This window comes from Phoenix dactylifera, chromosome 6 (genome assembly GCF_051530095.1).
Source record: "Phoenix dactylifera cultivar Ajwa chromosome 6, Ajwa_hap1_PhDact_Kaust_v1.1, whole genome shotgun sequence".
Taxonomy (NCBI): Eukaryota; Viridiplantae; Streptophyta; class Magnoliopsida; order Arecales; family Arecaceae; genus Phoenix; species Phoenix dactylifera.
In genome coordinates, this window is record NC_143195.1 from 2,981,169 (window position 1) to 2,994,455 (window position 13,287).

Genomic DNA, 13,287 nt, shown 5'->3' on the forward strand with positions numbered 1-13,287 from the left:
GTGATCCCCGCGTCCGACTGCAAGCATCCCGTGATCGACTCCTACCCGCGTCCTCACCGCGTCTGCCATCTCCCTTCCGCATCAAGCGCCCGTCCGCGGCTATAAAAGGAGAAGGAGGAAGAGAAGAAGGGTGTGCTCGGTGGAGGCTAAGAACCAGGGAGAAGGGAGGCCATCGGCTTGGGAGAGAAGAGAGAAAGAAAAGAACAGGGGATGCTCTGTTCTTTTGGGAAGAAGAAAGAAAAAAAAAGGGAAAATTAGTATTTTATGTTCCACCGTGAGAGAGAGAGAGAGGGAGAAGAGAAGTAATTTGTTTTTATTTTTTCTTTCTTTATTTGATTTGCAAAATAGAAGGAGTATTAGGCCTCTAATCTCCATTTTTATTTGTAATCAGCTTTCCGTTTTATGAAATCCATCAATTTTCTTTCATGCAATCCCTGTTCTAGATTCAAATTAATTTCTATTTTTTTTTCTTTTATGCAATCTTTTAATTTTTCTTTGATGCAATATATTTAATTTTCTTTTATGAAATTTATGTTTCAGGCTTCAATCTTCTTAGTGTCGTCTATTTTAATTTATGCCAAAGCTCTTTATTTTGATTAATTAAATAAATGCTTTTCGAATCTAAGTACTTGTCTTTTAGTTAATTTCAATTAGAAAACATTCAACATCCTCAAAATAATGTTTTCCTTTTATCATTCAAAAATCGATTTCAAATCCGAGTGAACGTTCTAATTTTTAAGCAACTCCAATCGCCTCCCTGTGGATTGACCTCTTACAACCACTATTCTTCGAGTAGAACAGGTAAGAGTAAATTAAATTTAACTTTTGTTCGTCGGTTCTAACAACGATCTGTCTAGCATATTTTTAGGTGGACAGGAAAGGACGAACAGAATTTTGGCGCCGTTGCCGGGGAGGCAAATCGAGAAGCAAGAACGATCACGAAGATCAAATTAGATTATGGATGCCCGGAGTGAACGCACTCCGGTAGTAAGTTTTTATTTTTATTAATTTTTCTTATTTTGATTATTTTAGTTAGTAATTTCGTAGTTATTAAATTCTGAAATTTGAAATTCGTAGTTAAAGTTTTCTAAAAAAGAAAGTAAAAAAAAAATTTAAAAAAAAAATTCAAGAATTCAAAAATTTAAATTCAAAATTTGAATTCTGTGATTCGAAATTTGAAATTTAAATTTAAAAAAAAAAGTAAAAAAAAATAATTAAATTCAAAAAAAATATTATTTTTGCTAGTAATTGATAGGGTGCAATCCTCCGAGGTGATCATACCTCTATTGGGACTCCTCATGGAATAATCTTCAGAGATTATTCAACGGGCATTCGGAGATTGACTGACGCATAAGGATTAGTTTTAGTTTACATTCAAGTTATTCCTATATTAAAAATTAAAAAAAACAACATAAAATTAAAATTAAAAATTAAGAAAAATAAAAAAAAATAAAAAAAAAATTGCTTGCTCATTTAATCAGTACAACCTAATGACATTGCATAAACTTTAAAAAAAAATATTGATTATTTGCTGCATTTAGTATTAAGCATTTGCATAAAGTAATTAAGGGCAAAACCCATTAAAAAGATAAGGTCGGGAAGTCATTACCTGTCCTTAGCCCAAAAATCACCACCTTGCATACTTATCCTAAGCCAAATTAAATTAAAATCAAATTAGACGTCGGCCTTAGGGTTTTCGAGCTCAATTAGGCTCTTGGAAAGAAGCGGCTGAAAGCCACTCCAGTGAGGATTTAGTAATTGGTGATGTCTAGGAAAGTTTTACAATAGTGAGAACTGTTACGGGTATTGTGGTATCGGTGTATCCCTTCTGGCACCACTGCACACCCCGGGACTTTCCTGGTCACTGGTTACTGGATCACTTAACTGGTAAGCTCAAGCTTAATCTGAAAGGGAGATTAGGAGTTGTCTAATCTAGAGAGAATTTCAGGAACTTTTTTAACCTGATAAGTCTCTATGCAACTAGATTTAAGAACCTACTAAACCTCACTTAGCTCTAAGACTAATAGGGTCAAATTGTTGTGTGGTGTTGATTGTGGTCATCTTGGTCTAGCCCTTCTTCTTATCTTTTAGGATTTCGTTTAAAAAAAAAATTGAGTCTAATTAAGTTGTGGAAAATGTATGCATGGTAGAAGGTCATTAAGGGATAAGTTAACCCCATTTGATCCTGAGATTGACAGAACTTTTCATCATAACCTACGAACTGTAAACCAACCGTCGATCTCTACAATGGGTGAACATATTAGAACCCTGAATGAATTATTCGCACCCGCATCTGCTAGTCCCCCTACTTGCATAGTATTACCAATCAATAATGCAGCCCAATTCGAGATTCGGGCTGCAACAATAAACATGTTACCCAAGTTTCATGGGTTCGAGAGTGAACAACCCTACATTCATCTGAACAAATTTTTGACAATCTGTCAAACGTTTAGAAACCAAAACTTAGATGAAGAGGGTATTAAATTAAGGTTGTTTCCCATGACTTTAGAGGATCGTGCTGCTGCATGGCTGTATTCCCTTGCTCCAAATTCCATCACATCATGGGAACAACTATCTAAGAAGTTCATGGCTAAGTTCTATCCTATGGTAAAGACTGAAAAAATTAAGGATGCCATAAGAACTTTTAGAGGCAAATCTGAGGAGGAATTTTCCCAACTTTGAGAAAGATTCCATGACTTGTTGGTCAAATGCCCACACCATGGGCTTGATAAGGCTGATCTGGTCCACTTCTTTTATAAAGGACTACCTCCAGCACATAGAAACATGATTGAGTCCATGCACAAGGGTAGGTTCATGAACCAAACCCCGGATCAAGCCTATGAATTTCTTGTTGACTTAGCCGAGAATGCCCAAAATTGGAGTAGCTATGGTGAGGAAGTAAATAGAGATGAGTTCGGGTCTAGAAAACCGGGTAATTATGAAATGAAAGCAGACCCAGAACTCAAAAATGTCATGTCCAATCTGGTGACTGGAATGAACAACTTAAGCAAAAAGTTTGATGCTTTCACTGTTTCCACTAGTCCGAGTTCATATAAAGAGTTAAATCCAATCATGAAAGTGGATCACGAGTCACATAGTTTATGTATCTTATGTAATAGTTCTGAGCATCTAGTGGAGTGTTGTCCTAGTTTACCCAACATTAAGGCTGAGCAGGCAAATGCTCTTAACTCATATAGTGCCTTCAAGAAGCCCACTCCCAATTCATTCAGCCCAGTCTACCACCCTGATAATAGGTTCCACCCAAATTTTTCATACAAGCAAAATGAACCTATTCAGCATCAAGGAGGTCCACCAGGTTTTCAGAAGAATTTTCCTAGGATAGGTCCATCACAAATAAACCAATCATTGGCTCCACCTATTCCTACTTATAGTGCCCCTATCCCTCAGCAAACTACATCATTAGAAGCCATGATGGCTAACATGATGAAGCAGCAACAAGACTTCATCCAACAGCAACAACAGACCAACATAGCTCAAACCCAGACTAATCAATTCCATGCGCAAGCGATTGCAAAACTTGAGGTTAGTCTGAGCCAAATAGCTAACTCTCTAGGGGATAGGAAGAGAGGTGAATTGCCCAGTCAGCCAGTACCTAACCCTAGTAGACAACAGAATCAAGGGCCGAGAGGCCAGTTTCAGATTGATTCTAATGGAAACCCTACCCATGAAGTCCAGGCAATTACCACTTTACGGTCTGGCAAGCAAGTGGACAACAAAGTCCAACTTCCTGTGCAAGAAAAAGAAGAAAAGCATGAACCAAATCCCACCCAGAAAAAGGCACAAGAACAGGGAACACAAGGAATAGAGGAGAAACCAATAGAAACTTACACACCTAAGGCTCCCTTTCCTAGTAGACTACAAGACTCAAAGAAAAAATCTCAGTACGATGAAATCATGGAAGTCTTTAAAAATGTTCAAATAAATTTATCCTTCCTAGATGCCATCAGACAGATTCCCTCCTATACAAAATTCTTAAAAGACCTAACCACGGTGAAAAGGAAAACCAGCATTCCTAGGCAAGCTGTGATGGCGGCACAAGCCTCATCTCTTATTCAACAACAGATTGCCCCAAAATACAAGGACCCTGGTTGCCCCACTGTTGAAATTAAAATAGGAGAAACCATCATTCGGAGAGCCCTATTAGACCTAGGAGCAAGTGTGAACCTATTACCCTATTCTGTCTACACCGAACTAGGTTTGGGGGAATTAAAGTCCACAAATATTACCTTGTCATTAGCAGATAGGACTGTGAAGTATTCCAAAGGAATTGTGGAGGATGTGATTGTAAAAGTTAATGAATTCTACTACCCTGTGGATTTTGTAGTCCTTGAAACTGAACCAGTAAAAAATCCAGAAAGTCACATCCCGGTGATCCTAGGTAGACCATTTTTGGCCACTTCAAATGCTGTGATTAGTTGCCGAAATGGAATAATGACTCTAGCCTTTGGGAACATGACTGTCCAGCTCAATGTTTTTCATAGTAGTAGTCAGTCAACTGAGATGGACGATTTGGAAGAAATTCACATGATTGAGAATATAATTAGCAGTTCTTTTGAAGAGTCGAGTTATTCTGACCCATTAGAAAGATGTTTGGCTAATTTTGGTCAAGATTGTGAGTCAAGTCAAGAGGTTAATGCATTGTTAGATTCCATTCCTATGATGGATACTAGCAGATGGGCCACCAAGTTTGAATCATTGCCTATTTCGAAATCTCAGCTAGTGTCATCCAATGTCAAACCTCCACAACTAGAACTCAAAGACCTTTCCGAAAACTTGAAGTATGCATTTCTTGGGGAAAACAAGACCTTACCTGTTATAGTTGCATCGAATCTAACTAAAGAACAGGAAGAGAAGTTGTTAAGTGTCCTTCGGAAGAATCAGGAAGCTATCGGTTGGTCTATAGCTGATATTAAGGGGATTAGTCCTTCTGTGGTCCAACATAAAATCCATCTAGAAGAAGATGCAAAAATTTCTAGAGAACCACAAAGGCGACTTAATCCAATCATGAAGGACGTAGTTCGAGCTGAGGTCATCAAGCTGTTAGATGCAGGGATTATATATCCTATTTCTGATAGTCAGTGGGTAAGCCCAGTTCAAGTCGTACCTAAAAAGTCTGGCATCACTGTGGTGAAAAATGATCACAATGAGTTAGTCCCTACTCGAGTCCAAACGGGATGGCGAGTATGCATCGACTATAGGAAGCTTAACGCCATGACTAGGAAAGACCACTTCCCACTACCCTTCATTGATCAAATGTTAGAACGTCTAGCTGGCCACTCTCATTACTGTTTTCTTGATGGTTATTCTGGATATAACCAAGTACCAATTGCACGTGAGGATCAAGAGAAAACCACATTCACCTGTCCTTATGGTACTTTTGCCTATCGTCGCATGCCTTTTGGGTTATGTAATGCACCGGCTACATTCCAGCGGTGTATGATGAGTATTTTCTCCGACATGGTGGAGAAATTTTTAGAAGTTTTTATGGATGACTTTTCTGTATTTGGATCTAACTTTAATGAATGTTTGCATCACTTGACCCTTGTTGTAGAACGATGTAAAGAGAAAAATTTAGTTCTTAACTGGAAAAAATGTCATTTTATGGTCCAATCAGGTATTGTTTTGGGACACATTGTGTCACAAAGAGGAATTGAGGTGGATAAGGCCAAAGTAGAATTAATTGCTAAATTGCCACATCCTAAGACTGTTAGGGAAGTCAGATCCTTTTTAGGGCATGCGGGTTTTTACCGCCGCTTTATCAAGGATTTCAGTAAATTGTCGAAACCCTTATGCGATTTGTTGGCGAAAGATGCTACTTTTAATTTTTCGCCAATTTGTATAACTGTTTTCGAAAGACTAAAGTCTGAACTAACCTCAGCACCCATCATAAGGTCCCCTGATTGGAGTTTGCCATTTGAAATCATGTGTGACGCATCCGATTATGCAATAGGTGCCGTCCTAGGTCAGCGAGTGGGGAAGCTGCCCCATGTGATTCACTATGCGAGCAAAACTCTGAATGATGCCCAACTTAACTATTCTACCACTGAAAAAGAGTTGTTGGCTGTTGTCTTTGCTCTAGACAAATTTCATCCCTATCTTATAGGATCCAAGGTCCTTATTTATTCTGATCATGCCGCCCTTAAGTACCTTCTCACAAAGAAGGATGCTAAGGCGAGGCTCATTCGTTGGATCCTATTGCTCCAGGAATTTGATCTCGAAATTCGAGATAAAAAGGGGTCTGAAAATGTAGTAGCTGACCACTTGTCCAGACTGATTGTTGAGTCATCTGCGGAATCCTTACCTGTATCCGAAACTTTTCCGGATGAACAACTAATGATGATTTCCCACACCAATGTTCCATGGTATGCTGACATAGTCAACTACCTTGTTACTGAACAAATGCCCAGCTCTTGGACCAAACAGGAACAATTTCGCTTCCTAGCTCGTGTGAAGTGGTATTTTTGGGATGAACCATACTTGTTCAAATACTGTCCTGATCAAATCATTAGACGATGCATCCCCGAACACGATCAAAGGAATGTCCTTTTCTTTTGTCATGACCATGCTTGTGGTGGTCATTTTAGTGGGAAGAAAACTGCTGCAAAAGTTTTGCAGTGCGGATTTTATTGGCCCACACTTTTTCGAGATGCGCATGACTATTGTAAATCTTGCGATCGATGTCAACGATTAGGAAAACTTTCGAGAAAGAATGAGATGCCCCTGAACCCTATCTTAATTATAGAAATTTTCGATGTTTGGGGTATTGATTTTATGGGTCCTTTTCCTATGTCGTTTGGGCATCAGTACATTCTTGTGGCAGTTGACTATGTATCAAAATGGATTGAGGCTATCGCATGTAAGACCAATGATCACAAAGTGGTGATCAAGTTCCTTAAAGAATCTATCTTTGCTCGTTTTGGCACCCCTCATGCTATCATTAGTGATGGCGGAAAACATTTTTGTAATAAAATCTTTAAAGCCCTTATGAGAAAGTACAACATTAATCATAAGGTCAGTACACCATATCATCCACAAACAAGTGGACAAGTCGAAATTTCCAATCGGGAGATCAAGACCATCCTTGAAAAAACTGTTCATACATCTCGGAAGGATTGGTCTCTTAGGCTAACAGATGCACTGTGGGCATATCGGACGGCTTACAAAACACCAATTGGAATGTCTCCATATAGAACTGTCTATGGCAAGGCCTGCCATTTACCTGTTGAGTTAGAGCACAAGGCCTATTGGGCTATTAAACATTTAAATTTCGATCTTGACAAAGCAGGAGAACATAGGAAGCTTCAACTCGATGAGCTTGAAGAAATTAGAAACGATGCTTACGAGTGTGCCAAAAAGTACAAAGATCGCATGAAGATCATGCATGATAAAATGATCATTCGTAAGGAATTTCACCAAGGACAAAAAGTCCTTCTATATGATTCTCGATTACATCTATTCCCTGGAAAACTTAAATCTCGCTGGACTGGCCCATACACAGTAGAGAAAGTGCACCCGCATGGTGCAGTAGTAATATGCAATACCAAGGATGGTAGGTCCTTTCAAGTCAATGGACATCGTTTAAAACCATACCTTGAGTATCTGAGTCCAGAAGTTGAGGAGACATTTCTGACCGACCCTGTTTATCATGAATGAATTATAATTGTCTGGCTGAAGACATAAAACTTAGCGCTCTTGGGAGGCAACCCAACATGTAAATATTCTCAAAAAAAAAAAAATGCAGGTTTGGGGGTATTTTGCCCCAATTTACCCGCCCATATCAGGTACCTTCGCCTCTGTCCTCTTACTGCTTTAAATTTTCTTTAACATTGAGGACAATGTTAGATTTAGGTATGGGGGTGAGAATATTTTTGATTTTTCTTCAAAAAAAAAAGAAAAAGGGAGAGAATATTTTTGATTTTTTTTTATGCAATTAAAAAAAAATTAATAAAATAAAAATTATTAAAATTTCAAAAAAATAATAAAAAAAAGGGGATTTCAAATTTTTAACTCAAACTCTAATCTTTTTGGCTGTACAAACTAGGAATTGCTCTGACAATAGCTTTGAGTTAAGAAATATGATAGCAGTTCTAGCTTAAGTTTTCATCCCACCTATCTTCTGCTAACATGATACAAGATGAGTTAGCACCTACACGTAAGCACATGAATAGTGGGGTATGTAAACTTACGACTAATATGAATACTTTTAATTTTTGGGATAATTTAGAGTTATATGTGTCATGAACACCCTAGCCTAACCAAAAAAAAAAGAAGACAAAATAAAATAAAATAATGAGTTTAATTTAAGTCTTCTCACTGAGTAACCGGGCCTCCTGCCTGGCAAGCAGCGAGTGTTCGCGTAAAAAGGTGAGGATGATTGAGAGTAAACTCTGAGTAACTAATTTGGCCTTGAAGCCTAGTTAACCTGAGTTATTAAGCCTGTTAGGGTGTCTCTACACCTAGTGCCCTGAGCCATCTGGATCGGGAGTCATTGGCCTAACACTCGCTATATGGGTTAGCTAGAAAGCTTAATAAGGCTAGATATTGCACAAGTCATTCTTCTTAGCACTCAGTCTGAAAAAAACATGATGAAAAAAAAAATGAATAAATAAATCCGGGGTGTTCATTACCATTTAACTCTAGAAAGTCTTGAAAACTAAAGTAATCATGTTGGAAGTAAAGTAAAAGCCACTCATTTATATGATACTATCTTGCACCTCACTACATTCTTGACTTGTTAGCAGATAGATGGGGTGTAATGAAATTTGAGTTAGAGTCTATTTAAATATGATAACAACAAGTCTCTATTGTCCTTGCAATTCTAGTTTCATACAGTAATACTTGTTCAAATTTCGAGTTAAAATTTGGAAATCCCTGACTCATGAAGTTTGTGGGTAACTTCACTGCAAACCCTCACGAGACAACACTCGTCCCCTAGGATAACCTAGGGGTTTAACGGCTTGTTGCACATGCTAAGTGCAATCATAATGCTCTACGAAAGTGAGTATTTATCTTAGTATATTTATATAATAAATAACACTTTTGCTCTCTCATTTTATCATTTTCGCACTGAATTGCTAGAGACTAGCAATAAGCTACTTGGGGGGTGTGATGAGAGCACAAAAGTGCGACCTACATGTTACTAAAATGAGTGTTATTGTTAACCGATAATAATAAATTCACTAGATTAATATTATATTTGGATTTAACATAGATTAGTATAAATTAGAGATAAAATGCACATTGAGTATAAATTTGAATTCAAATCGGGTCCGAGTCGGGTTCGGGTCCGAATCGGATCCATTTCTTTTGAGCCTTTGGAAAATAATTTTGGACAAATCTAAATTTGCCATAAGGTGCTGGGTAACCCATGACTTGAAAGATGACCCGTCCGTCTACAAGCCAAATTCCATATCACACTATTCTTTTTTATCTAATTGGACAGAACTTGATATCTCCCAGACCTTCCTCCAAATCCAATTCCATTGCAGGCACATGACCCATTTCCTCTTCTCCCGTCGCTGCCAGCTCTTCCGTGATGCTAGCAGGGGTCCCGCAGCGTGTCGCCACCGTGTCTCTAGCCGTCTGCGACCAAATCCCCGCACCGCAGGCCACCTACCAAAGAAGGAAGTTCTCACCGTGCCACCCACCGCGTGCCAGCAGCGCGTCCGCATCTTCAACGGCATCATCCCGCGCGTCTCCTTCCTCCCGACGATCACGCTCTCAGCTCTTCCGTGATCCCAGCCGTGGCATCCGTCCCATCCCTTCCGCCCGTTTCAAGTGCAGCCCGGATCCGCGTCCCCACCTCCCGGAATCCCATCGTCCACGGATCACGCTTCATCATCAGCTCCACCGTGCCAGCAACGCCCGAAATCCCAGCATCCGAAGAAGGAAGCCCCAGCCGTGATCCAATCTCCGGCGATCCCGCACCGCGTCTGCACCGCGTCTTCACCGCGTCTGCACCGCGTCTTCACCGCGTCTCCACCACATGCCAGCAACGCCTGCGTTCTTCACGCGCTGCAAGCATCCCGTCCGCCCACTGCATCTCCTCCCTTTCGATTTCAAGCCGAGATCACAGCATCCCGTGATCCCCGCGTCCGACTGCAAGCATCCCGTGATCGACTCCTACCCGCGTCCTCACCGCGTCTGCCATCTCTCTTCCGCATCAAGCGCCCGTCCGCGGCTATAAAAGGAGAAGGAGGAAGAGAAGAAGGGTGTGCTCGGTGGAGGCTAAGAACCAGGGAGAAGGGAGGCCATCGGCTTGGGAGAGAAGAGAGAAAGAAAAGAACAGGGGATGCTCTGTTCTTTTGGGAAGAAGAAAGAAAAAAAAAAAGGGGAAATTAGTATTTTATGTTCCACCGTGAGAGAGAGAGAGAGGGAGAAGAGAAGTAATTTGTTTTTATTTTTTCTTTCTTTATTTGATTTGCAAAATAGAAGGAGTATTAGGCCTCTAATCTCCATTTTTATTTGTAATCAGTTTTTCGTTTTATGAAATCCATCAATTTTCTTTCATGCAATCCCTGTTCTAGATTCAAATTAATTTCTATTTTTTTTCTTTTATGCAATCTTTTAATTTTTCTTTGATGCAATATATTTAATTTTCTTTTATGAAATTTATGTTTCAGGCTTCAATCTTCTTAGTGTCGTCTATTTTAATTTATGCCAAAGCTCTTTATTTTGATTAATTAAATAAATGCTTTTCGAATCTAAGTACTTGTCTTTTAGTTAATTTCAATTAGAAAACATTCAACATCCTCAAAATAATGTTTTCCTTTTATCATTCAAAAATCGATTTCAAATCCGAGTGAACGTTCTAATTTTTAAGCAACTCCAATCGCCTCCCTGTGGATCGACCTCTTACAACCACTATTCTTCGAGTAGAACAGGTAAGAGTAAATTAAATTTAACTTTTGTTCGTCGGTTCTAACAACGATTTGTCTAGCATATTTTTAGGTGGACAGGAAAGGACGAACACCAGGCACTCCATGGCAGGAAATCGGGGCGCGATGGCGACTTTGAGTTTACTACGAAGTCGCCCTTCTCCCCGGAGATTGAAGATGAACCGGTTCCGTTACAGTTCAAGATGCCCCAGGTGGAGCCCTACAACGGCAAGGCCGATCCCCTTGACCACCTGGAGAGTTACCGGGTCTTAATGGCCCTACAAGGAGCCTCGGAGGCCATGATGTGCAAAGCTTTTCCGGCGACACTCCGAGGACCAGCCCGGCTTTGGTTCACCGGGCTGAAGCCGAGTACTGTCTCTTCCTTTGAGCAGCTCGGCAGACAATTTGCTGGCAACTTTGCCGCCAGCCAGCCCCAGCGGCGGACATCCGACTCCCTCCTTGATATCAAACAAACGGAGGGAGAATCCTTCAAGGAGACTTGGACCGGTTCACCGCCGCAACATGGGAGGTCCGGGAGCTTGACCAGTCAATCGCCATGTCGGCATTAAAGACTGGAGCCCGGTCCTACAGATTCCTCTTCTCGATCGAGAAGAATTTTTCCACGGACCTCACCGAAATGTTCGCTCGGGTGCAGAAGTATGCCAAGGCAGAAGAGGCCGTGGCAGTTAGGCGGGGTGGGACCGAGCAGAACCCCAAGAAAAGACGCCGCGAGGAGCGCGGCCGGCCCAGAAGCCCGTCTCCGCGACGAGCTAAGAATCCGCCCCGCCCGAAGAGTCCACCCCGGTTGAGAGGACCGCCGCAGCAGAGGTCACCACTCCGCCCGAGGTTCCCACTGCAGGCCCGTGCACCTGAAGGGAGGTATGAAAAGTATACTCCCCTCAATGCTCCTCGGGCTGAAATCCTCATGGAGATTGAGAGTCGGGATTGCATTCGGCTCCCACCTCCGCAGCAGAGGTCACCACTCCGCCCGAGGTTCCCACTGCAGGCCCGTGCACCTGAAGGGAGGTATGAAAAGTATACTCCCCTCAATGCTCCTCGGGCTGAAATCCTCATGGAGATTGAGAGTCGGGATTGCATCCGGCTCCCACCTCCGAAGCCAGACACCAGAATCCGGCGTGATATCCGGAAGTATTGCCGTTTCCACCGGGATCACGGCCATGATACCGAGGATTGTTATCAGCTCCGAAATGAGATCGAAGCACTCATTCGCCGAGGGGCGCTCGATCGGTTTGTGCAAGGCCGGCGTGAAGGGAAGAAGCCAGCCGAAGGAGCAGCACAGCCTGAAGGTTCAAATGCCAACAGGCCCATCGCCGGCGTCATCAACACTATCCGAGGCGGGACCTCGGCTGAGGAAGCCTCAGGGGAAGAAGCCTCCTCAAAGCGCCCGCGCACCTCTGAAGCCATCTCCTTCTCAGATGATGATCTAGAGGGAGTCGAAACTCCCCATGATGATGCCGTGGTCATCTCCATGATCATAAATAAATTTGATGTAAAACGCATCCTGGTTGATAATGGAAGCTCGGCGAATGTTTTGTATTTTGGTGCTTATTGTAAAATGGGGATGACAAAAGAACAGCTGCGGAGGATGAATGCTCCGTTAATTGGATTTACTGGAGATTCAGTCCCAGTAGAGGGCGAGATCGACCTTCTGGTCACAGCCGGGCTCGCCCCTCGTGAAAGTACCGTGGGTATGAGCTTCCTTGTAATACGCCTGCCCTCGGTTTACAATGCCATCCTCGAAAGACCAGGACTCAACGCCCTCCGAGCAGTGGTCTCAACTCACCACCTGCTGATGCGATTTCCTACCAGCCAGGGAGTCGGTGAAGTCCGAGGGGACCAAATGGTGGCAAGGCGATGCTACCTAGCGACCCACGAGGCAAGACGACCAGCCGAGGTGCCTGCCCCAACGACTGACCAGCCCTCAACTGAAGTTATGGAGGCACGGGTCAACCCCCAGAAAGAGCGGGTGGAGCCTGGTGAGTTGTTAATTCAAGTTCCCTTACGAGAGAACTTTCCTGAGCTAACCGTGCAGGTCGGCTCTGGCCTTGGCGAACACGAGAGGAGTCGCCTCGTCAACTTCCTACGGGACAATATGGATGTCTTCGCATGGTCGCCTGCAGACATGCCGGGGATAGATCCGGAGGTCATGGTCCACCGGCTTCAGGTGAAGCCGACCTGCAAGCCCGTGCGACAAAAGAAACGAGGCGCCGCCCCTGAACGACAACGAGCAGCAGCCGAGGAGGTCGGCAAGCTCCTTGAAGCCGGCTTCATCCGGGAGATATCCTACCCGGAATGGCTCGCCAATGTGGTCCTCGTCAAGAAAGCTAGCGGGAAGTGGCGTATGTGCGTGGACTACACCGACCTGAAT